Source organism: Meriones unguiculatus, chromosome 5 (genome assembly GCF_030254825.1).
Source record: "Meriones unguiculatus strain TT.TT164.6M chromosome 5, Bangor_MerUng_6.1, whole genome shotgun sequence".
NCBI lineage: Eukaryota > Metazoa > Chordata > Mammalia > Rodentia > Muridae > Meriones > Meriones unguiculatus.
The window spans coordinates 10,597,065-10,622,501 of record NC_083353.1 but is presented as its reverse complement, the minus strand read 5'-3'; the positions used below and the strand labels follow the sequence as shown (position 1 = coordinate 10,622,501).

At 38.1% G+C, this 25,437-nt stretch overlaps 1 pseudogene; it reads right to left on the bottom strand.

The window, feature by feature from the left end:
• Positions 1-4,198: 4,198 nt before the first annotated feature.
• LOC110541475 (RNA-binding protein Raly-like) lies at positions 4,199-7,872 on the bottom strand (annotated as a pseudogene).
• Positions 7,873-25,437: the final 17,565 nt, after the last annotated feature.

Sequence of the window (25,437 nt, the reverse complement as noted above, 5' to 3'; positions counted from 1 at the left end):
TTAATCACTGAGCAAGAATTTAGAAAGTGTAGGGAGAACCTCAATGAACTGGTTTAGCTATATGTCTCAAGTACTTTGAGGTTGCTGAGGAAAAGTAGCTACCTAAGAAGAGTAGCTACCTCTAGTTTACTTTTTACAGGCTGCAGAATGGACAGTGATATAAAATATCACATCATGCACTTATTGAAGTACAAGTCCCGAGTATGTGTTAGATCACAAGGAAGGGTATCTTTGCATATATGTGAAGATAATTAATCAGTACAGAACAAGAGATAAATTCACTTGCCTCCTCTGTCTTTCTCCCATTCCTTCTTCCTTCCTTCCATTCCTCATTTGATTATTGTTGAGAAATTTGTGAAAGAAGGAGAGAAGTAAAATTTTATTTAGAAATGCTTTGTCATGGAGATAACCTAGAACCCCTGCATAGATGTACTCCATGGCAGTTTAGTGTCTAAGTGGGTTACATAGTAATGGGAAGAGGGACTGCCTCTGACATAATCTGATTGGCCTGCTCTTTGATCACCTCCCCCTGAGGGGAGAGCAGTCTTACCAGGCCACAGAAGATGACAATGCAGCCACTCCAGATGTGATCTGATAGACTAAAATCAGAAGGAAGGAGAGGAGGACCTCCCCTATCAGTGGACTTGGGGAGGGGCATGCATGAAGAAGGGGTAGGGAGGGTGGGACCGGGAGGGGAGAAGGGAGGGGCTTATGGGGGGATACAAAGTGAATAAAGTGTAAAAAATTTTTTAAAAAGCTGTATTTTATAAAAAAAAGAAGAAATGTTTTGTCTTTTTAATTTTGTTAATTATTTGATAATTTTGGGCAACCTCCTTTCCTCAACTTCTCACAGATCCACCCTTGTTCCATTACCACATAACTTTGTGTCCCTTTTAATCTCTTCCCCCCCCCCCATCAAGGCCAATTTGTGCTGTGCAAATATTCTTGAATATTTGGATTTCAATAAAGAAAATTGTCTTTCCCGCTCCCAGTAAGAAAAAAAAAAAAAGAATTTAAAAGAATTTAGAAAGTGGAAAGTTTAAAATGGAATCAGCCACTCTTGTGCCATCGCTACTGGTTGGGATTTTTAAGCCACAGACTCTATGTATTGCTGGCAAAAGGCCTTTAGAATGATGTTCTATTTTCATAATCCCGTGCTCAATTTGGTGCATATTTTTCTCCAATGAACTTGGACTCACTCCAGTTGATCTGCATTCTCTCCAACACATGGGGAAATTTCATAAGGACTCACTCTTGGCCTCTTCCATTGGGCCAATTCCATGCCCTTTTATAAATCTGGCTTCTAAATTTGCTCTATGATAACACAGCCATGCCAACACTGTTCTCATTTAGTGGTGTGATAATAATGGTCATTCCTCCTCTACCAGGAGCTCTTAAAGACTCAATATGCTCTCGAAACCCAGAAATATTTCAGGTCAGCCATTAAAACTAAAATAACCCCTTTAATAAAACATTCTTGGTGCAAGAATATTGGGAAACATTTATAAAAATCTCTGCTAATTGAGCACACAGTCTCCACTTGAACCCAGTTGCCCTCCTTTTATGCTGTTTGTGTCATTAAAGCTTTTAAAAGAGATAGGTTTAGAAGAGAAAAAAATACCTGCAACTAAATCTTACTATGATTTGAATTAGCTTGCATTTTGAGTCAGTTCTTAACCTAAAAGTACAAGCATAGCCAAAAATAAAAATAACTGTAGTGTGTACAGAGATTATATCACATTCATATGACTAGTACGTTTCAGCAAAACCTTCAGATGAGTATGTACATGCACTATGACCAGAAGGCTCCCGTGGTCTAAAACATCTGTGTTCTCTTGATAGAAAATTAGGTGTCTAGAGACAAATTTAACAGTTCTCATCTTTTAAGAAAATGAGACACATTAATTATGGTTCTATAGAATGCTAAATCTTGTGGACAATTTCCCCGTCATTTTCTTATAATAGATTTCTATTTAAAACATCAAAGGTACTACAGATGTTAGTGGCACTGTTGTCCGTTCATAAATCTCTATGATAATTAGCAAATATTTTAACTGAAAATAATCACTAACATGAAACTTTATATAGATCAAATAAACATCAAATAAAGTTAAATAAAATTGAAAAAAAAGGTGTGATATCTCAGTAAGTAATAGTACTTGCTGCTTTTTTAAAGGACCTAAATTCACTTCACAGGAACCACATGATAGCTTACAACCATCTGTAACTCTAGTTCTCTTATATCTGATGCCTTTTTTTTGACTTCTGAGAGCATCAGATTTGCAAGTGGTATACATATGCAATTCAGGCAAAACAATCATATACATAAAATAAAATTATTTATAAAACTACTAAATAAAATTTAAATTAAATATTTTATTTTTAAATTATTAAAGAATTAAATGAAGATAGAAACCAAAAGCACAAATACCTAAACATTGTGATATAGACTTTCAAATATTATTACCATTAATACAAGCCTTTTAAGACTCCTAGAAATGGCCATCAATATCAAATAGATATATATCAGAAATTAATGTTATAAGCCTTTTTATTTCTCTCCTGGCGGTTTATGCCTGCTAAGCAGAAGGACTGTGAATTCTAAGCCAGATGGAATTCTTCAGCCAAGGTGATGCTAATCTGGGCTAGGAACCCTGTTAAGAAAAAACGTCCTGAAGTTCTCTTTTTTTGTTGGGTCTTTGTGTGGTTTAGGTATTAAGGTGACTGTGGCTTCGTAGAATGAGTTTGGTCGTGTTCCTTCTGTTTCTATTTTGTGGAATAGCTTGAGGAGAATTGGAGTTAGCACTTCTTTGAAGGTCTTGTAGAATTCTGCGCTGAAGCCATCTGGTCCAGGGCTTTTTTTGGAGGGGAGACTGTTAATGACTGCTTTGATTTCCTTGGGAGATATAGGGCTATTCAGTCTTTCTGAGATGTGCATTGAACGTATGACAGGAGTCTACTGAGCGCATCTGAAAGACTCTAACTAGCAGTGTTTTCAAAGCAAAGACTCATGACCAAACCTTTGGCAGTGTACAGGGAATCATAAGAAAGAAGGGGAGTTAGTCTGATGGGGAAAGGATAGGAGCTCCACAAGGACCAAATATATCTGGGCACAGGGTCTTTTCTGAGACTGGCATTCAACCAAGGACCATGTATGGATATAACCTAGAACCTCCACTCAGATGTAGCCTGTGGTAGCTCAGTAACCAATTGGTTTCCCAAAGTGAGGGGAACAAGGACTATTTCTAACAGGAACTCAATGACTGGCTCTTTGGTCTCCCCACCCCCGAAGGGAGGAGCAGTCCTGTTAGGCCACAGAGGAGGGCTTTACAGCCAGTCCTGAAGATACCTGATAAAACAGGATCAGATGAATGGGGAGGAGGTCCCCCCATCAGTGGACTTGGAAAGGGGCACAGTGGAGATGAGGGAGGGAGGGAGGGACTGGGAGGGAATGAGGGATCAGGACACGGCTGGGATACAGAGTTAATAAAATGTAACTGATAAATAAATAAATAAATAAATAAATAAATAAAAGAAAAAACGGAAAAAGTGTGTGTGGGGGATCTAATGAGAGAAGAGAGGGAACAAAAGAAAGAGAATAAAATAGGGAAGGAACAATTTAACACACTATGTTTTTTAACAGAGTACTTGTTTGTTTTACCACAACTTTATCCTCCAAGACTGATAAGCTGGAAAATGTAACCAGTTTTGAGGACACTGTGGCACTTATTGACCAATTTATCATATATATATATATATATTTATCGTATCTCTCTCTCTATATATATATATATAGAGAGAGAGAGAATAAATTCTCTTCTCGTACAAGACATCCAGCCCGCAGTTTCACCTCTATTCACTCCTTCCACCTCCCCCTGCACTTTCCTGCTGCCCAAGATACATTCCCTTCTGTCTTTCTTCAAAAGAGAGAGGTGTCAAAAGTCAACAACCAAATGCGCCAAAACAAAACACAATAAGACAAGGCAAAAGCCTTCACACCAAGTCTGGACAAGGCAACCACCAGGGAGAAAATTTGCAAGAGCAGACAAAAGAGGCAAAAATGTACCTACTCCCACATTTAAGAGTGCCACACAAACACCAAGCTAGCAGCTACAGCATACACACAGACGACCTGGCGCAGACCCTTTCTGTCCTCATCCCTGACACTTCATTCTCTGTGAACCTATATGCACTCCAATTAGTCCATCCACCTCATTCCACAGGATTTCCTGAGCTCCAATTTAGACTCCCTCTCCACATAATGTCTGGTTGTGGGTCTCTGCTGCTGGAGGAATCCTCTCTGATGATGACTGGACAAGCCATCTATGAGAAAAGCATAATACCATATCAGTACGAATATTTTTTTTACCTTATTTTTATGTTTTTTTATTATTTACAGTTTATTCACTTTCTATCACAGCTGGAGGTCCCTCCCTCATCCCCTCCCAATCATTTCATTGTTTTATTTTTTTAACCCAGTTGTGTTTGGTTGTATGCTAGGTAGCTGAGCTATCCATTTTCCAGTTTCTGGCTATCTCAGCAGTGCTGGGCATGGACTATCACTCATGTGCCTCAATTTAAATCAGATATTTTTGGTCACTTACACAAGTTCTGTACCAACATTTCCCCAGCACATCTTTCAGACAGGACAGATTGATTGTAGGTCAAAAGTGTTGTGGCTAGGTTGGTGTCCACATTTCTCTTTCAATACCCTACAGAGTGTCTTCTTGTACCAAAGAGAACATAGGGATGAAGGCTTAATACAACCATCGATACCTCTACCTTCATGTTGTCTGAGGCAATGGGTCCAACTGTCACTTTTCAGAGATTAACTCTTGCCATAGCATCAGCCAGGATTGTTAGGAGATGTCCACAGGACCACCTGAGCCAACAACTCAACTAAATGCAACATAATGCCACCACTGGCAACCTTGCCTGGCTGCACAAGATGGTCAGTTCAGACTCCATATACACTGTTAATGGGAGTCCCCACTAGGGACTCACAGATTCCAGGATGTTTTCACTGCACTGGAGTCCCACACCACCTCCAAATGTCTTTCAATTCCAGCTATCTCTCATGACACTCTCTCCCTCCAAGCCATTTGCCACTCCCATATGATCCACCTTGTTCCCAGCCCCACATGCCCCCAGTCCACTCACAAAATCTGTTCTATTTCCCCTTGCCAGGAAAATCCATGCATCACCACACCCCACCCCAGAGACTCCCTCTTTACCTAAAATCTCTATGTGTACTGATTAGAGCATGTTTATAATTTACCAAAATAATAACCACTTATATATCATATTTTTATTTTTGAGTCTGAGTTACCTCACACAGGATGATCTTTTTCCAGTTTAATTGATTTGCCTCCAAGTTTAATGATGACTTTTTGTTTTGTTTTGTTTTTTTGTTTTTCCTGACAAGTTTATCTGTATAGCTGTGGCTATCCTGGACTTCCTTTGTATAGTAGGCTGGCCTTGAACTCACAATAGGCCTGCCTCTTGCTGAGATTAAAAGTATGCACCACCATGCTTGGTGGATGCCATTTTTTTAAACAACTGAGTAATAAGCAATTATGTAAATGTACTGATTTTCCTTATTTGTTGCTTTGGTTGAGAGATATCTATATTGTTTTCAGTTTGGGGCTATTATAAATAAAGGCACAGTGGATGTAGTTGAACAAGTGACTTTGTTGTAGCATGGAGTGTCCTTTGAGTATATGCCCAAGAGTGTTCTAGCCAGTTCTGGAGGTATATTGATTCCTACTTGCCTGAGGAAGCAACATATTGATTCCCACAGTGGCTGTACAAGGTGACACTTCAATCAGAAATGGAGGAGTCTTGCTCCATATCCTTAACAGTATAATTTGCAACTTAGGTTATTGATCTTAGACATTCTGACATATTTAAGGTGAAATATCAAAATAGTTTTGATTTGAATTTCTCTGCTGGCTAAAGATGGCGAACATTTCTTCTAAATATTTCTATGCTATTAGAGTCTTCTTTATAAAGAATTTTCTGTATAGATTTGTATTCCATTTTGTACCTGGATTAATCGGTTTCTTTGCTTGTTTCCACTTTTTAAAATTTATTTATATTTTTCATAAATTACAGTTTATTTTCTTTTTATCTCTGCTGTAGCCCCCTCCCGAAGCCCCTCTCAATCCCACCTTCCCTCCCTCATCTCCTCCTATGTCCCTCCCCAAGTCCAGTGATAGGGGCCATCCTCCTCCCCTTCCATCTGACCCTAGCCTATCAGGTCTCATCAGGACTGGCTGCATTTTCTTCCTCTGTGGCCTGGAAAGGCTGCTCCACCATCAGGGGGAGGTGATCAAAGAGTCAGTGACTGAGTTCATATCAGAGACAGTCCCTTTTCCCCTTACTAGGGAACCCACTTGGACACTGAGCTGCCATGGGCTACATCTGTGTGGGAGATGGAGATTATCTCCTTCCATGGTCCTTGGTTGGAGTATCAGTCTCAGAAAAGACCACTGTGCCCAGATTTTTTGATCTGTTGCTCTCCTTGTGTTTGTTTTTTATTTGGATACAATCATTTATTGTCAGGTTTCCCTGTCCCCATCAGATCCAACCCCCCCAACATTCAAACATATATATATATGTATGTATATATATGTATACATATATATCCATAGATATACATGTCCATATATATACATGTCCATATACATATATATACATATCATATCAAAACAAACGAACAAAAAAACAAGCCTGGAGGAAAAGGGCAGAGTTTTCCTGTCCCTTGGCCCATGCAGTGCAGATAGTAAGAGTGCATGGGGTAAGGGTATGCTAGTAACTCCACTTGCAAAGGATGTAGCACTCACTGGCTGGGATGCAAGGGAAATGAACTGCCTGCTGCCAGTTCTCCTTTGGTACTTGCTGCAGACTGGCATCCAGAGATGGGTACCTGGCTTGAGGCCTGAAAGAGTGGTGCCCTTCTGCTGGTGGCCATTGCTCCTGTCAAGCTGCTTACTGCAAGGCCCCATCTCTGCATCTGTGTCCTGCCTGTGCTCCTGCTCCTGCTTGATATGTGTTAGCAGTTCCTCCACATCATCCTCATCACCTTCATCTCCAGTTTGGACTTCCCCTTGGGGTGTGTGTGCCACAGAAGCTGTGTTTCCTTGGGAGGCCAGTGGCCGGCTGCTGCAGCCACTACCACTGTTGCTCCCATCACCACCACCAACATACCTGCTGCTGCCTCCACCTGCTGCCTCCTCCTCCACCACTTCTGCTCTTGCCCTTCCTCTCCATTCAGGTTGGCCTTTCGTTCCTCAGCAATCTGTTCCAAGCAACACAACAGGACTTGTTCTGTGTCAGCTCTGTTTCGATGGTCTGTACTTCACTGCTCGTTAACTTGATTTCGAATGGGCCAGTAGTGATGGCTGTGGGGCAGGCAAAGAGCTTGACAGGTATCATAGTTTTGACAGGGTGAACTAAAGGGACTGTGGATCCAAAGAAACAAGAGGTTGTTTCCCTGCAACTGCCCTGGGCACAGGCGCTGGAGAAAAGTGGCCTCGATAAACAGCCTGTAATGGCAGTTGCTGCTCTCTTTAGCCCCTTGGGTCTATTCGGCTTGGGCTCTCCAGCCTTGTTGTCCAGGATTTGTCCAGCCAGGGTGCATGCATTCTCTCCCAGCACAGCTGCCTGGGCATGGTGCCCATTAGCATACTGGACAAATGCATAGCCTTTGTGCATAGAACAGCTGGCCATAGGGCCATACTTCAAAAAGATGGTCCTCACATCTGACTTCCTTATCACAGTTGTGTTTAGGTTTCCAATAAACTCCCAAAAGTTGATGGACTTGGGGTCATTCTTGCTGATAACTTTGCTGATTTGAATCCTCAAGGACATGGTACCCACAAGTACCAAGAATGAGTTTAGCCAGCTATTAAGTCTGTGGGGTTCCAGGGTCAGTAACAGCTATCTCTAGAAACAGGGCTCAACCTGGCTGAGGTCTAGAGGAAGCTGCCTGGCCCCTGTCAGATGGTGGGAGGGAGGAGGCAGCCCAGGCCACCCTGTGAGGAACCCAAGCACACAGCTCAGAACTGCTGCTGTGACTGCTTCTGGCCCTTGAGATTCCCTGGGCTAGAGCCCCACAGCACTGATTAATTGGTTTTTGATGTTAAGTTTCTCTTGTTCTTTATTTTGATAGTAGATCTTTATCAGATGTGGTGTTGATATATATATATATGTATATATATATATATATTATTTTTAATTATTTTTTATTTTTCCCATTCTGTAGGCTGTTGCTTCTTTCTTTCTGGTGTTCTTTGCCCTACAAAAGCTTTTCAGTTTCACTAGTTCCCTATATTATTAATTGTTGATCTTTGTGATTGTGATATCTGTATTTTGTTCAGAAAGTCTCCTGTGCCTATTGGTGCAAGGCTGTTTCTCATTTCTCTTCTATCAGGTTCAGTGTATCTGGCTTTATGTTGAGGTCATTGCTCCACTTGAAATTGAGTTTTGTGCAAGGTGATAAATATGCTTGGATGCTATTGCGTGAATACGTCCAGTTTAACTGGCAGCTGTTAAAGATAGTGTCATTGTTTAAGATACTGTCATTTTTCCAGTGGTATTTCTGGCTTATCAAAATTCGGTAGTATGGCCATCTTTTCTAAGTTAATTCTACTAATTCATGAGCATAGGAGATCTTTCGATCTTCTGATATGTTCTTAATTCTTTTTCTTCAAACACTTGAAGATTTTATCATTGAAATATTTTAGTTGTTTGGTTATATTTTCCCCAAAATATTTTATATTATTTGAGGCTATTAAAAGGTGTTGTTTCCTTGGTTTCTTTCTCAGTCTGTTTGATATTTACTCACAAGAGGGATATGGATTTTTTTTCAAAATGTTTTATCCAGCCACTTTGCTGGAAGCACTTTTGTAGAGGTTCACTGGTGGGTATTTTTAAGCTCAATTATATATGAATCTGTATATATCATAAAATCTGCAGACAAAAATTCTTTTAGAATTAATAATACATTTTAAACTAATGATATTCTTGCGTCCCAATTTATAGCCCTAGATCTCCTTGAGATGTCTTATTGCTCTAGCTAAATCTTCAAGTAATGTACTGAATAGCTATGTAGAGAGTGAATAAACTTATATTCTTTTTTGTTTTGTTGTTGTTGTTGATTTTTGTGGAATTGCTTTGAGTTTCTCTCCATTTAAATTGATCTAGGCTACAGGCTTGCTGTAATTGCCCTTATTATGATTTGGTATGTCCCTTGTATCACTACTTTCTCACAGATTTTTATCATAAAGGGGTATAGGATTTTTTCAAAGGCCTTTTCTGCATCTAGTAGGATAATAAAGTGTTCTCTCTCTCTCTCTCTCTCTCTCTCTCTCTCTCTCTCTCTCTCTTCTGTTTATATTCTGGATTATATTTATAAATTTTTGGATATTGAACCACCCTTGTGTCTCTGGCATTAAGCCTATTTTACCATGGTGGATGATTATTTTTTAATTTGTTTTGGATTTGATTTGCAAAGATTTTATTGACTTTTTTAAATTTGTGTTCAAGAGGGAAATTGGTCTACAATTATCTTTCTTTATTCTTTATGTTGTTTGGATATCAGTAAATATGGCCTCATAAACTGAATTGGTTGATATTCCTTCTGTTTCTATTTTGTGAAATAATCTGAGGAGTATTGGCATTAACTCTTCTTTGAATGTCTCATAGAATTTTGTGCTAAAACACTCTGGTCCCCAAGTTTTTGTTGTTTGTTTGTTTATTTTAGGGAAGAAGAATGTTGGTCAACTTTTAATGACTGCCTCTATTTTACCAGTAGTAATAGTCAAGTTAAATTTTTTTATCTTATTTAACTTATCTGTTTATCTGATTTAACTTTGGTAACTGATACCTATCAAGAAAATTATCACTTTATTATTATTTTCAAATTTTGTGCAGTAGAGTTTTTGTTTGTTAGTTTGTTTTTTGTTTTTTTGGGGGGGTTTTGCACTCCATGGAAAACATATATTTTATCCATATTTACCCTTCTCATAGTCTGCTCTCACTTCTTCAAGAACTTTCATTTTGCTGAGATGTGCTGACAGACATGTTCTGGTTTTGGTGTTAGGGTGGGCATTTAGAGCCTTTACAACAGAAGAAATATATGAAGGTTTCTACAAATTCAGCCTTCAAAATCAGCTTGGAAGCTACTCTTGGAAGGGTTCACTTAGAGGTTTTAAAGTATGACCTTATGTTTCTTTGGATCTCATAAGTGTTTGTTGTTACAGGCTACTTTATATTTCTAATGTTATTAATTTGGATATTCTTTCTCCATCTTTTAGTTAGTTTGGATAAGGATGTGTAAACTTTTTTGATTTTCTCAAAGAATCAACCCTTTGTTTCATTGATTCCTTGTACAGTTTTCTTTCTTTCTATTTTACTGATTTCAGGCCTCAGTTTCATTATTTGTTGTCTTCTTCTCTTTAGTGCTCTTACTTCTTTTTGTCCTAGAGTGTTCAGGTGCTCTGTTACCTGCTAATTTAATAAGTATCAATAACTTTTATGTAGCCACTTAGTACTTTGAACTTTCCTCTAAGCACCGCTTTTATCGCATCCCATACTGTTGGACTTTGGTCTAGTGCTAATTACTGGCCCTCTGTGTAAAACTTCATAAGCCATTACACCTCATTGGCTAATTAAACAGCTTACATCTTGGCAGGGCAGAATAAAGTAAGCTTGGCTAAGGTCCCTGGGCTTTGGATTCCCCAAAATGAATCACAGGAAAGACAGATGGACTGGAAGAGAGGAAAAAGGAGAATATCAGGATGGATTAGCCTGGAGAATAAGCCAAGTGGGGCTGGTAGGAAGGACTACAATAATTGGGTGAAAAGACCCAGATGAAGAATAAGCGCAAGTATTTGTAAGATTATTGATGGACTATAGAAGGAGTAAGGAGGATGGGGGCTGGGAGATGAATGGTGAAATGATTCAGACAGTGTAGGTAGAAATATCTGTTTGGCCCAAGGTAAATAAGGCAATTATAAAATCTAACAGCTGTCTGTGTCTTGTAATCTCTGATATCAGGTTAAATAATAGTGCCATGATAATCATAGGGCTAATAATAAACATTATATAACTCAACAATTTTATTATTTATTTACTACAACAAATGGCACCCAATTAATTTAATTAGCCATACCCTTTAACTCATATTTTATTGTAATTCAGTGGCAGAATAAGCTCCCAGCAAGACAACTCAAACTTAAAACCTAAAAAATTTGGAGTCAAATACTGTATCTTTAAGAGAGACTCTTAAACACTCCCACAAGCAAAAAAAAAACTGCCTACTGCAGGCAGACCAGGACAAAGGGAGTGGGCTTAACAAAACTAAGTGCTGCTACAGTCTACAGCTGGGGAATACACAAGCATGGCTTCTTGATGCTTCAGCTGGCTCAGCTCTCACAGAGCAGCAACAGTGGCCATGGTTGTAGAGGAAGAAACTGACACACAGATAGACCTCTAGACAGAGGTTAGCCTGGAACTGCATCTAGATTAAAGAAAACCACGGCAGAGGATGTTTGGAAACCTTTTGGCTTTATTTTGGTTGTCATAGTCATGGATCTGGTTGCAATGTGTTTAATGGTGATAGCTCTTCTCCATGCCTTCTTCAAGAAAGTTCAAAAAGAAAGTAGGGAGAAAGCCACGTAATGGAATACTAAGTTTTGTACTACAGAAAGGGCATTCTTCCTGATAGAGATTACATTGATAATGGCTGGAATTCCAAGTTCTCTGGTGGCAACATAGTTGTCAGCTCTTTCTGAGAAGTATACACTCACACTTTAGCAACAACTAAATTCTAAAAAATAATAAACTGGGCTTTGCTTGTTATAGCCTAAATAGCACTACTGTCCTAAAACTTAAAATTTTCTTGTTTCTTTGCTTGATTTTCATTTAAAGGCTTTGAGTTACAATGATATGAATTTGAGACTAAAGTATTTGAATGAAGTGGTGACAGCACTTGCCTTTAATCCTAAAACAAAGGAGACAGAAACAGGCAGATCTTTGAGTTCCAGATCAACTTAATTTGCATAACAAGTCAGGGCATGAACTCCTGATGTTAAGACAGTCTCAGATTCAAAAGGACAGACTTTTCCTTAAGATTAAATACTATGTACATTCTTTTTCCTTAACAATAGATGTCATGGCCTTACTGATCTAAATGTTGGATTCACATCAATCTTAAGCTTATGTAAGGGGAGATGTTATCACACTGCTCTTAAAAGACCAGGCAATCTCTTTAAAAAGTGGGATTTCCACACAAGAACTGGTGTGAGAACTCATGCCAAAGAGCATTTTTGTTTAAGAGATATGGTCCGTTGGTCAGTGTAAGGACCTGAATTTAGGCTAGCAGGCAAACATGCAAACTGCATGCCTCCCACATCAAAAAACTTTTAAATGCTGAATAAACTAAGGTGTTACACTGTGCTGGCAGCTGGTTTAGCTTTTAAATATGAAATATTTTCACAGGGATAGATGTTGGGTCATGCCTGATGCAAAAAAAAAAAAAAAAAAGAAAAAAAAATACAGGAAGCTTACAGATGGCAGAGTACACACCAGCCTAGTTAAGTCCAAAAAAGTCAAATATTAGAATTCATATGTTTAAAAGGCAGAACTTTCCATTCCATGTCACAAAAAGGATAAATCAAAGAGTAGCTACGACCGATGTAAAAACCCAGGTATAAGATGCCTAGGGTATGTTTAAACTCTAAATGAAAAAGGGAGTTTATATAAAGTTTGGCTTTATAGTCATAACTGCCCATCCCATATCAAAAGAGGGGCACGCCAAAAATCACCAAAACCAAGGTAAAAATCCAGGTACAAGATGCCTAGGGTATATTCAACTCTAAAGGTAAAAAGGATTTCATATAATGTTGGGCTATAAAGGCATAATGAATGCCCATTCCACATAGAAAATGGGATAAGACAAAAATAGCCACAACATATATAAAAACCCAGGCCTAAGCCTCTAAACAGGTACACGATACCAATGGTATGCTTAAACTCTAAATTGAAATGGAGTTTACATAAAGTGTAATTAAAACATGCCTTCTCTATTGCTCAAGGCACCCGCTTGTCTCTCTAATGGTAGACTTCTCAGGAGACAGGTAACAGCTTGGCCTAATACAACAGAATCATGTACATGCCATCTTTTCTTATGGCATGAATAAAGATTTACAGATGCCTTCCTTCTGCTCATACAAAGGGGAGAAACCATTCTTAATTGATCTGTGCATCCTGCACATCTTATACATTTATAATTTTTGGAACTGTATGATCTTGTGAGAAATCATATATTTTCAAAACAAAAGAACAGGAAACCAGTGAAGCTGGATCAAACCTGACAGGATTCATCCTTTCCACATGATGAGACGCTGCCACATCTGTTCCAGCAACCTACATGTTCCAAAATCCTGTGTGTTCCAGCAGCCTGCTTGTTTCAGCCTCAACTACTTTAGCTGCTGTTCTTCATCAAAGCCTGCTCCTAAGAGACCTTTGAAATAAACTACTGATACCAGTTGGTCCTGTTAGGAAATATGCGAAATGTGAGGGTTACACGTGGGTCCACAAATCACACCACGAGATCGTTCCACGTGGGAGGTTTATTAGGGGAAGGGGGTTACAGAGAGGGAGATAGATAGATAGAGAGAGACAGAGAGAGAGAGACAGACAGAGAGAGAGAGAGGAAGAGGAAGAAGAGAGAGAGAGGGGGGAGGGCCCCAGTTCTCTTATAGGGTGACCCAGGGACATGCGCAGGTAGTCTAGGTGTCTTCACAACTGCCTGATAACCGGTCTATCAGGTTCCTTGAAGCTGGCCATAGAAGTACCTGCTTACTGATTCCAACAGCATTTCAAACTACTCCAAAGAGGACTTCTATTAAGCCTGGAATTTCTCAATCTTTAGAGACTTCAAATGTTATTGCAGGCTTGCTTAACCGTTTTTCCCAATTTCCTTTGGGCCTAAAAGGATTGTTTTGCCCCCCAAATTAGCTAGAATAAATCTATGATATCAAAGCCCTTAAGGGGTGTTGGTTAGAGTTTTGTTTTCTTGGGCTATGAATGTTTATTGACATTGATTCAGAGAGAAAATGAGGAAAGACTTAGGGATTTCTCTCTTTTCTTTTTCTTTCTTTCTTAGAGAAAGGGAAAAATGTTGTAAAGACAGAAAGGGGAATACATGGTTAGCTTATTTCATTTGGTTTTTAATGTCTGGTAGCCCTAGGATTTCTCTGTCTATTTTTGTCTGAATGAATTGTCTGTTGGTGAGAGTGGATATTGACGTCTTCCACTATCAGTATGTCAGGCTCAATACATCATTTGATCTGTAGCAGTTCTTTTATAAAAGTGCCCTTGTATTTGGGAAAAAGATGTTAAAAATTAAAATGTTATGTTGGTTGATATTTTTCAGTTGATGAGTATGAATTTTTATTCCTTCTCCATCTCTTTTGATTAGATTTTGTTTGAAGTCTACTTTGTTATATATTAAGATGGCTACAACAGCTTGCTTTTTAAGTCGATTTGCTAGGAATATCTTTTCCAACTTGTTACCTGAAGTATATCTATTTTCTATGTTGAGGTATGGTTCTTGAATGAAGCAGAAGGATGGATGCTGTTTTTGTCATCCATTTTATTAGGCTGTGTCTTTTTATAAAGGAATTGAAATGTTCATATAGATAAATATCAATGATCAAATACTGTTGATTTATAATATTTTGTTGCTGGTGATAGTGTTGATGGTGTGTGTGGGTCTGTGGGGGTGTCCATTCTATTGTTTTTGCTGGTCTGATTTTATTCATTTCCTTTCATTCATGGGTATGGCTAACTTCTTGGTTTGAAGTTTTACTTCTAGCATCTTCTCTAGCGCTGGATTTATAGATTAATACTGGTTACATTTGAATTTATCATAGAATACCTTTTTAAATTATTATTAATTTATTCAGTTTATATCCAGATCATATTCCCCTCTCTCACATCCTCTCAGTCCCATCCTCCCTCTCTCTTTCCCTTTATCCTCATCCCCTACTCCTCAGAAAGGGGGAATCCTCCTCCCTTACCAACTGACCGCAGACTATCAAGTTTCTTTAGGACTGCTTGCATTCTCTTTCCCTGTGATCTGGGAAGGTTGTTTTTCCTCTGGTGAAAGTGGTCCAAGAGCAGGCAACAATGTTCATGCCAGAGACAGTTTCTGGTCCCCTTACTAGGTGATCCACATGGATACTGAGCTACCTATTGGCTACATCTGGGCAGGGGTCCTACATCCTCTCCATGCATGGTCATTGGTTGGTGCATCAGTTACTACAGCCTGCCCCCAGCCATCCAGGCCTAGGTTTCTTGGCTTTTTTTGTCTTCTTATGGAACGCCTGTTCTCTTCATGTCCTTCTATCCCTCCATTCTTGTATTGAACTCCCTGAACTCTGCCCAAAAATTTGCTGTGAGTCTCAGCATCTGCTTTGATCCTCTGCTAGGTAGAGTTTCTCTGAGGACATCAATGAAAGCCTCCATCCTCTTCCCTCTCTTCAACCATGTCTGGTGTCTATTCTATTTGCCTTTCTGAATGAGAATTGAGCATCTTCCCTAGAGTCATCCTTGTCACTTAGCTTTTTTAGATCTCTTGGTTGTAGTATAATTATCCTGTATTGAATGGCTAATATACACTTATTAGCATTTAATATTTTAATACTCTTGTAGCTTTTAATATTTTCTCTTTTTTCTATATGTTAATTATTTCTTGTTTTGATTGTAATGCGCTGAGAGAATTTTTTTGTCTTAACTAGTAAGTGTTCTAGATGCCTTTTGTACCTTTGTAGGCATCTTTTTAGGAAAATTTTCTTCTATAATTTTTGTTGCAAAAACTTTTCTGGACCTTTGACCTGGAATTCTTGTTTATTTTCTATTCCTATTTACTATGATTGCTTTCTTCCCAGTGTCTCAGAAATCCTACATGGTTTATTTGGGGGCAGGGTCAGGTTGACATGTCTGTTTCACTGTTTGGCCCTATTCTGCTGCATGGCTTCAATTTCAACCTTTAACTTGAAAAGCTAATTGCTATAATTTCTGTCCCTATTGAATATGTGACTGAACAAAGACTCTTGGGTAATGAAGATATGATTATAGAGTATTCACTATAACAGTTAGCAAGGACAATAAGGCTACCATTTGAACTTATGGATACTGAAAACCTTGTTTCCATGTGAAATAAATTTTCAGATATCCCAAATGTATTAGCCATGTGTTGAACATGCAGCCCTTTAATCCCATATTTGGGAAACAGAGAAAGTTGAAACTTTGTGAATTTTAAGTCAGCCTGGTCTACATACAAACCTGTCCAGAACAGCATGCATACTAAAAACTTGTCAGAAAATAATCTAAATATAATGCAGGTTTAACAACTATTCATCTTATATATTTGAATATTTATTAAGTAGCTATCTCTCTATATTTTACTAAATAATAAATAATAATCAATAATTTTGTTAATTGTCAAATAAATCAGAACAAATATTTAACTATTTAACACACCAAAGCAGACTCTGGCAGCCAGACTTTCTTACTCAATCTGTACCTAACCAGGGTCATCCTGGTTGTCATATCACATCCTCTACCCTAAACTCTCCAGGGCAGAGACTGGGCCAAGCATTTTCCCTCTAGCTTTTCTTCCCTATTAAAGCCAGAATTTGGCTATGCTTATTTCTCGGCCCCCTTAGTCTTTTGGCTTCTGATGCTCTTGTTTCTTGCTTCCCTAGCTCCTTGGTTTCTTTCTCACCCTCTTCCCTTCTCTGTCTTTCTACATGGACTGATTCAGGCCACCAACTATATTCACTCAGGACTCTTTCAGATGCCTTTTTTTATGCTCTGCCTCCTTATACAAAAAATTCTCCCCCACCATGTCGAGCACTGTCATGTCATCATATTCTTTCATTCACATTCTTTGAAAAAAACATTTTTTAAATCTCTAGCTGTTTTCTTTTTAATTATTTTTAGAGATTTTAATAGACTTACATCATTTTACCTTCCCTTTCTTGCTTCTAAATGCTCCCACATACTCTTCTTGCTCTCTTTTAAATGCAGTTTTTCAATTTCATTATTGTTATCTATACCTATATATGTGTTTCTAAATGCATAAACACAACCTGATTTATCTTTGTTACTTGTATGTGTTTTTATTCATGCATGTGAACCTGTATACATGTTTTCATGTTTATAAATATTTTTCATTCCATAGTTTAATACACTTAAATGATCCTAAATATGGCTTTCACTTATCAGTTGAAAAGTAAGGTATTTGTAATTCAAAGACCTCTTATACTTTGAAAAGGTATAAACTCTCATAACAATGGAAAACAGGAGTGTGGGGAAGCTCTCTATTCAGGAAGAGAAATGAATGTTTTATAACACTTGATTCCTGAAGAAGCAATCTAATTGGGACCTTTACTTACTCAGTGGTTTAGAATATGAACATAGAGTTTGGCCTGAAATATGAATCACAGGTCCATCTGAAAACAAAGCAAGAAATTTCAGTGAGATCAGTCAAATTGCTATGTGACTGGTACACGAGATCTGAAGAAGCACAGGTGATCTTGTCACAAGGTCCTTTACCTGAGCCATTCCTTGCCTTAGGAAAAATTTGTAGCATAGAAGAAATGGCTTGTAGGAGACAAAGATGTTGCCTGTAGAATCAATGTCATAGCAGGAAGCCATCCTTTGAAGAAACCTTTATTTTGCATATAAATATATTTAAAACAACTTGCCAAGTCCATTTAGTGTTGCTCATATGTACTTCTGTTCCTGCTGAGTTATGTTGCTGAGTTCTACACTGAGATCATGGGTAGCCAGACATTGAAACAAACCCTGTCAATCTAAATAAAGTCTAATCTAGCTGTTGAAACCATCTAAATTTTCATCCATTGTTTCTTTGGAACCACATTGTCTGATCATGTGAGAAACAAGTGAACCTTATACATGTTAACTTAGTTTATATCAACCCTGCAAGAACAGAAAGGAAAAGTTAACTATGTCCCAGCCTTTCAATGTTCACTTCTGATAATATTCATTAGCTGAAATACATGGGTGAGGGGATGGCTTCTTTAGGCACGGTCTCAATAAAGAGTGTAAAGAAATGTAGTGGGCACAATGAGGTTAGGTGCTCTGTGCCTGCTAACTCTGCTTGATTTGCAAAGTCAAGTTCATGGCCACTACCATAAACCCAGAAAAATGTGGCAAGGTTTTTCTATTGATTTATCTTTTAGCAAGATCATATTGATTTAAAGGCATAACTTGTAATTATCTATAATGTTAGTAAATATTTCCACAAAACTGCTCTCTAGAGGAAACAGCTTAGTCATGGCTACTCACAATTACTTTATTTTTATTTGTTTTATGTTTACTTTTGTTTTGTTTTGTTTTTTGAGACAGGGTTTCTCTGTGTAGCAGCCATGTCTGTCCTGGACTTGCTTTGTAGACCAGCCTGTGTGTATCATTCAGTTCATTCAGCTCTGTGTGTCATATTCTTTCTTATGTGTATTCAGCTAGGCAGCACGTGACACAACCCACAGTGCATTTTACAGAAGTTCCTTTGTCCTTTATCTTTACTCTATGCAATGTTACTTTATTTATGTATCTTTTCTACTAATCCTCAGTTCTACAGATAATTTATTATCTTATTTATTCAGATATTAATTTAATAGTCTAAAAATTAGTTTTCCTTTTCTGAAATCAGTTCCCTATCCAGCCCAGCTTATACTTAAAAAAGTTGAAGTAAGCAGGTTATTTTAGTCTTCAATGACACTGGTGGTTTCACAGTCTATAAAAATATAAACCCTAAGTTATTTGCATTGCTAAAATACCACTAAATTGTATTTCAAATTACCATAATTACAATATTATAATGTACGTATAATTAACATCATTAATTAACTGTGAAGTGTAAATTTCTTCCACTTTTGATTCTTCTTTTCTCATTAGTATCACTTAAATTCAACCTCCCTCCCCTCAATCTTATTTTCATAATACATTTTGTTATTCTGTAGCAAAATTTAAATGGAAATTTTGGACAAGTGTGGATTGTGTATTTTTTTTAATAACTAGGAAGCATTCTTTAAAAAATGTATTGATAGGTGATTTTCTCATTTCAAATAAGAGAGGGACATTTATGCAGGAATGATTGTGAATGTTTGCTTCACATCTAGACTAAATACCTTATTGAATTTACTACATTACAGTAGAAACTCGAAGGTAATGTTACTGTACTGAACAGTATTAATAATTACAGGACAATGGAGATATTTGTTTTGTTAAACATTATTTAGCCTTAAAATACAGCAAAGATGTTCTGTAAAAGATCAATAGTGTTCTGTATTTATTGTGAAGTTACCACCAACAATCCTAGCAGTACTGAAGACTACAAGTGAGGAATGTAGCCACGGATCAGTGAACACTTGCCTAGCATCCCCAAGGCCCTAACCTCAATCCTTAATATCACCTCCAAATTCAGAAGGTAGTCACTGGGAAGTGCTTAAGAAGGCCTTAGCCATTACTAAATACTTCAGTAAGATTTTATAAATAATGTATGTTCATTATACTATATTGTAAAAAGAAGTTATCATTAACAAATATTTGCTATTAGCAAAGACTAGGGTAAGTGTTGACATTTTATTCAGGAGTATAGTGACTATTAAACTGTTCATGTCACAATATGTATAATTTCCCCAGTGCTCATAAAAGCACTTCTAATTAGACTCCGGGTCACACACAAAATGAAGATATGAAAGTATGAAGGACATTTACTGGGAATTAGAAGTGTTTCAATTGGAGTGGGTGGAACACTCAAAGAGAGGAATGGGGAAGGTTATTGACTAGAATTGTTTGTTTGTTTTTTTCTTTTTTTTTTTTTTTTGTAGAGTGGAACACATTTGTTAAAGCAACTGCACTATATTTTATGTTATGGAATCATAAAGGGTATGGTGTTATTAGGTGACAGAAATTTCTCAACTCAATATAGTCTTGAACAGCGACAATTGTGCATATGTGCTGTGGTTGAAAAGTTTTTGTGGAAGGCTGTCTTTGTTTATTTATACTTCTATTAGTTACACTTCTGATAATGTGAGAAAACACCATGACCAAAGGCAATTTAATAAAGATTACTACATTTTACAGTCCCAGGGTGTTAAGAATACATTATGGAAAGGTGGCATAGCAGCAAGCAGCAGGAATGGCTGCAGAAGCAAGAAGCTGGGAGCTCATGTCACCAAAAGAAAACAGGAAGCAGGGAGATCAAACAGTAAATAGAGTGAAACTTTAAGTCCTATACTTCCCTCATAAAGGCCTGTGCTGGTTTTGATGAAAATGACCCACATGGGCTTATAGGGAGTGGCACTCTTAGGAAGTATGGTCTTCTTTGAGCAGGCATGGTTTTCTTGGAGAAAGTGAGTCACTTGGAGGTGGGCTTTGAGGTTTCAAAAGCTCAAACTAGGCTGAATAGATTGCTCTTCCTTCCTGCTGCCGGAGAATCCAGGTGCAGAATTGTCAGCCACGATCCGGCACCATGTCTACCTGCATTCTGCCATGCTTGCTTCCCATTATAACCATAATGGACTAAACCTTTACCTGTAAGCCAGGTCTCAATTATATGATCTTCTTTATAACAGTTACAGGTATTGTAGTGTCTCCTCACAGAAAGTACCTCCTAGATTCCTCAAACAGTACCACCAACACTAGACACATTAAAAGACAGGAGTCTATTGGGGACCTTTCCATTTAAAACATAGCAGCATCTGTCAGAACAAATTAGGTTACATTAACGTATGAAAAAGTATACATTACTTATAATTAAGTGAGGCCATTAAATAACCCATTATGCTATAAGTTCTAAATAGACCATAGGGCAATATCTCCTTAATCTTCAATGTCATTTATTATATCACAATCTCTGTGGCAATTTTCAGTTTTTTTATGAGCAGAGAAAGACACAGTGACTAACTATTGGAAATTCAAAAATACTTTGACACAGAAAAGCTTATGCTAACTTTTCTCACATTTTGAATAACTTGTTCTAATTATTTGACCATATTTAACTTCACAGCCAGAAATTACACCCTTATGATATATTAAAGAATAATCAGAAGTGTCTGAACTAGTCCTTTATAACTCAATATTTAATTTCAAGAAGAAACAGATGTTCACTTGCTTCAGTCTGGCTCAGAGGATTTATTCTACACTGGCAGAATGTGGTGGCTGGAATGAGGCTGTCCCACATAGACTCTTATGCTCATATGCACATAGACTCATAGGCTCACAGTTGGTGGGCTGTTTAGGAGAAATTCAGAGGTTTATCCTTGTTGGAGATGGTGTGACACTGGGGAGTGGGCCTGTCCAGATTGGAAATCATCACATGTCGAACACTTGTGGAGTGTTTGTGCTCTTTGTTTTCATTTTGCCCATTAGAAGTAATACTTCATCTACTGCTATAGGACCATGCCTGACTCTTCCTGCTGTTATACTTCCCACCATGATGGTCATAAATTAACCCTTTAAAACAGTAAGAACCTCAGTTATATCATATATATCACTAAAATCTGTACACCTAAAAAAGCTAAGCAAGAAGGAGGACCCTGGGTAACATAATCAATCCTCACTCAGAAGGACAAATGGGATGGGTATCAGAAGAGGAAGAATTAAATATATTTTTAACAAGTTGCTTTGGTCATGCTGTCCTGCCACAGCAACAAAACAGTAACTAAACACTGATGTAGTATGAGAATGATCATTTTAAATTTTGACCATGAAACTAATAAAATATAATCCTGAAACCTGACTTATGAGTACAACATTCTCTCACTTTTTGAGAAGAGGAACAAAATGATTTTATTCATTTCTTTTTTTTTTTTTAATACATGAGGTTCTTTTTATTGTAAATTACAAGTTGCAGCTTGGGCCCACACCCCCACCACCTAAGCGGTGAGAGCCTAGCGCATCGTCCTCAGGTTAGTTGGGTGATTTAAAGATTCTGGTCCCTCCCAGCATGCCCAAGGCAGGGGCAATTCCTGCCTGGCAAGCATCTACTGGTCAAAATGCTACATTTTGAATTGATTAGCTATAGGAAGGTCCCCAAACCATTAATGACCTGGTGTCCCTCCCTAGGGGGATGGACCAGTTTCCTAGCAACTGTATCTCTAGTGGGTGGGGAAAGACTGCAGTAAGGAGGTTCTTCCCTTCAGGGCATTCCTGGACTTCTCCACCCACCTAGTTCAGGCCTTAAAAAATAGCTGATAATTTTTAATCTTTTGGTCTCTCACCTCCTCTCAAAAACTATCTAGTACAGAGTTCATGGAGCTAAAGTCTAGATGAATCTGTCCATTTTCTTAAGCAAGTAGACAATTATGATCCTTATTTAAACTTAGCATCCTGTCAAATCTGTCTTAAGAGTGGGCCCTTGTGGCACACACCTGTAATCCATGCACATGGGAAGGAAAGACAGGAGAATCAGTTCAAGGTTGTTGTTGGCTACATTGTGAGTTTGAGGCCAGTCTGGGCTATGTGAGACCATGTCTCAAAGGAAAAACAAAAGCCTCTGTCACAGCATTGTGTTTTACCCACCCCTTAAAGGTATGACCAGAGGAGGTGACATTAAAAAAAAATCTAGGCGACTGTCCCTATATGACTGGCAAAGTACATTTTCAAAATTAGGATCCAGACTATTTTTTATAATCTCTCATTTCTGGCTCTATTTTGGTGTCACATCCTTAAGGTTTGACATCATCATCTACCATAACAATTCCTGTATCTTAATTAAGCTAAGACAAACAGTTTATATATGAAAGGTACCTGCTAGAAAACTGTCTTATGTGAACAGGTTTTCTTTAACTATAAGTACCAAGAGATTGAGCTAGATTTAAAAGATAGTTTACTATAATTGTGTTATTAGGAACAATAAATATTATTATGGATGCTATAAAATCACACCATGCAACAGATAAGACTCAAGAGGTTTACTGGAAGAGGTAGATATGCAGAGGCTGACTCTGAGTGGAGGTAGAAATGGAAAGAGGGAGGAAGAAGAGGTACTTACTGTCTTTTATACTGGGGTACATACACTTGCACATAGGGAGAATAAGCGACTCGTGGTGACAGTGGAACTGTATCTCATTTTGGCAGCTGATGACATTGTCTGCTATCACTAGGTTACTGAAAGTGCTCTTAGAAGTAGGGTTTTCCAACAAATATTTCTTGGAAAAGTCCAGGTTAATAGAGATATTATCCTAGACATAGCTCTTTAATTTCTTTTTTTTTCTTTTTTTTTAATTTTATTTTTTTCTTAAGAGTTACATTTTATTAACTCTGTATCCCAGCCATATCCCGCTCCCTCATTCCCTCCCAATTCCACCCTCCCTCCCTCATCTCCACTGTGCCCCTTTCCAAGTCCACTGATGGGGGGGACGTCCTCCCCATTCATCCAATCCTGTTTTATCAGGTATCTTCAGGACTGGCTGCAAAGCCCTCCTCTGTGGCCTAACAGGATTGCTCCTCCCTTGGGGGATGGGGAGGTCAAAGAGCCAGTAATTGAGTTTCTGTTAGAAATAGTCCTTGTTCCCCTCACTATGGAAAACCAATTGGTTACTGAGCTACCACAGGCTACATCTGAGCAGAGGTTCTAGGTTCATGTATATCCATACATGGTCCTTGGTTGAATGTCAGCCTCAGAAAAGACCCTGTGCCCAGATATATTTGGTCCTTGTGGAGCTCCTATCCTTTCCCCATCAGACTAACTCCCTTTCTTTCCTATGATTCCCTGTACTCTGCCAAAGGTTTGGTCATGAATCTTTGTATCTGCTTTGAAAACACTGCTAGTTAGAGTCTTTCAGATGCGCTCAGTAGACTCCTGTCATACGTTCAATGTATATCCCATCTGTCTTTCTAAACAAGGATTGATCATCTTACCCCATGTCTGCTCTCTTGATTATCTTTTTTAGGTGTATAGATTTCATTATGTTTATCATATCTTATAGGTCTATATAAGTGAGTATATACCATGTTTGTCTTTCTCCTTATGGGATATTTGACTCAGAATGATCTTTTCTAGATCTCACCATTTGCCTGCAAATTTCATGATTTCCTCCTATTTGATTGCTGAGTAGTATTCCATTGTGTAAAAATACCACAATTTCTGTACCCATTCCTCTGTTGATGGACATCTGGGTTGTTTCCAGGTTCTGGCTATTACAAATAAAGCTGTTATAAACATGGTTGAGCAAGTATCCTTTTTGTGTACTTGAGCAAAGTTTGGGTATATACCTAGCAGTGGTATAGCTGGATCTAGAGGAAGCACTATTCCTAATTGTCTGAGAAAGCGCCAGATACATTTCCAGAGTGGTTGTACCAGTTTACATTCCCACCAGCAGTGGAGGAGGGTTCCCCTTTCTCCACAACCTCTCCAGCATGTGTTGTCACTTCAGTTTTTCATCTTGGCCATTCTGATGGGTGTAAGGTGATATCTCAGGGTCGTTTTGATTTGCATTTCCCTGGTGGCTAATGAGGTTGAGCATTTCTTTAAGTGTTTCTCTGCCATTCGATATTCCTCTGTCAAGAATTCTCTGTTTAGCTCTGTTCCCCATTTTTCAATTGGATTACTTCATTTGCTGCTTTCAGCTTCTTTAGTTCTTTGTTTATACTGGATATTAGTCCTCTGTCAAATAAAGGGTTAGTGAAGATTCTTTCCCAATCTGTAGGCAGTTGTTTTGTTTTGATGATGGTGCCTTTGCTTTACAGAAGCTTTTCAGTTTCATGAGGTCCCATTTATTGATTGTTGTTCTTAGAGCCTGTGCTGTTAGTGTTCTGTTCAGGAAGTTGTCTCCTGTGCCAATGAGTCCTAGGCTGTTCCCCAATTTTTCTTCTAACAGATTTAGAATATCTGGTTTTATGTTGAAATCTTTAATCCACTTGGACTTTAGTTTTGAGCAGGGTGATAAATATGGATCTATTTTCATTTTTCTGCATGTACACATCCAGTTGGACCAGAACCATTTGTTGAAGATGTTGTCTTTTTTCCATTGAATGGTTTTGGCTTTTTGTCAAAAATCGAGTATTCATAGGTGTGTGGGCTTATTTCTGGGTCTTCTATGCAGTTCCCTTGATCCTCCTTTCTGTTTCTATGCCAATACCATGCAGTTTTTATTCTTATTGCTCTGTAATACAGCTTGAGATCGGGGATGGAGATACCTCCAAAAGACCTGCTGTTGTACAGGATTGTTTTGTAGATTCTGGGTTTTTTGTTTCTCCATATGAAGCTGAGAATCATTTTTCAAGGTCTGTAAAGAATTGAGTTGGTATTTTGATGGGAATTGCATTGAATTTGTATATTGCTTTGGGGCGGATAGCCATTTTCACAATGATAATCCTACCAATCCATGA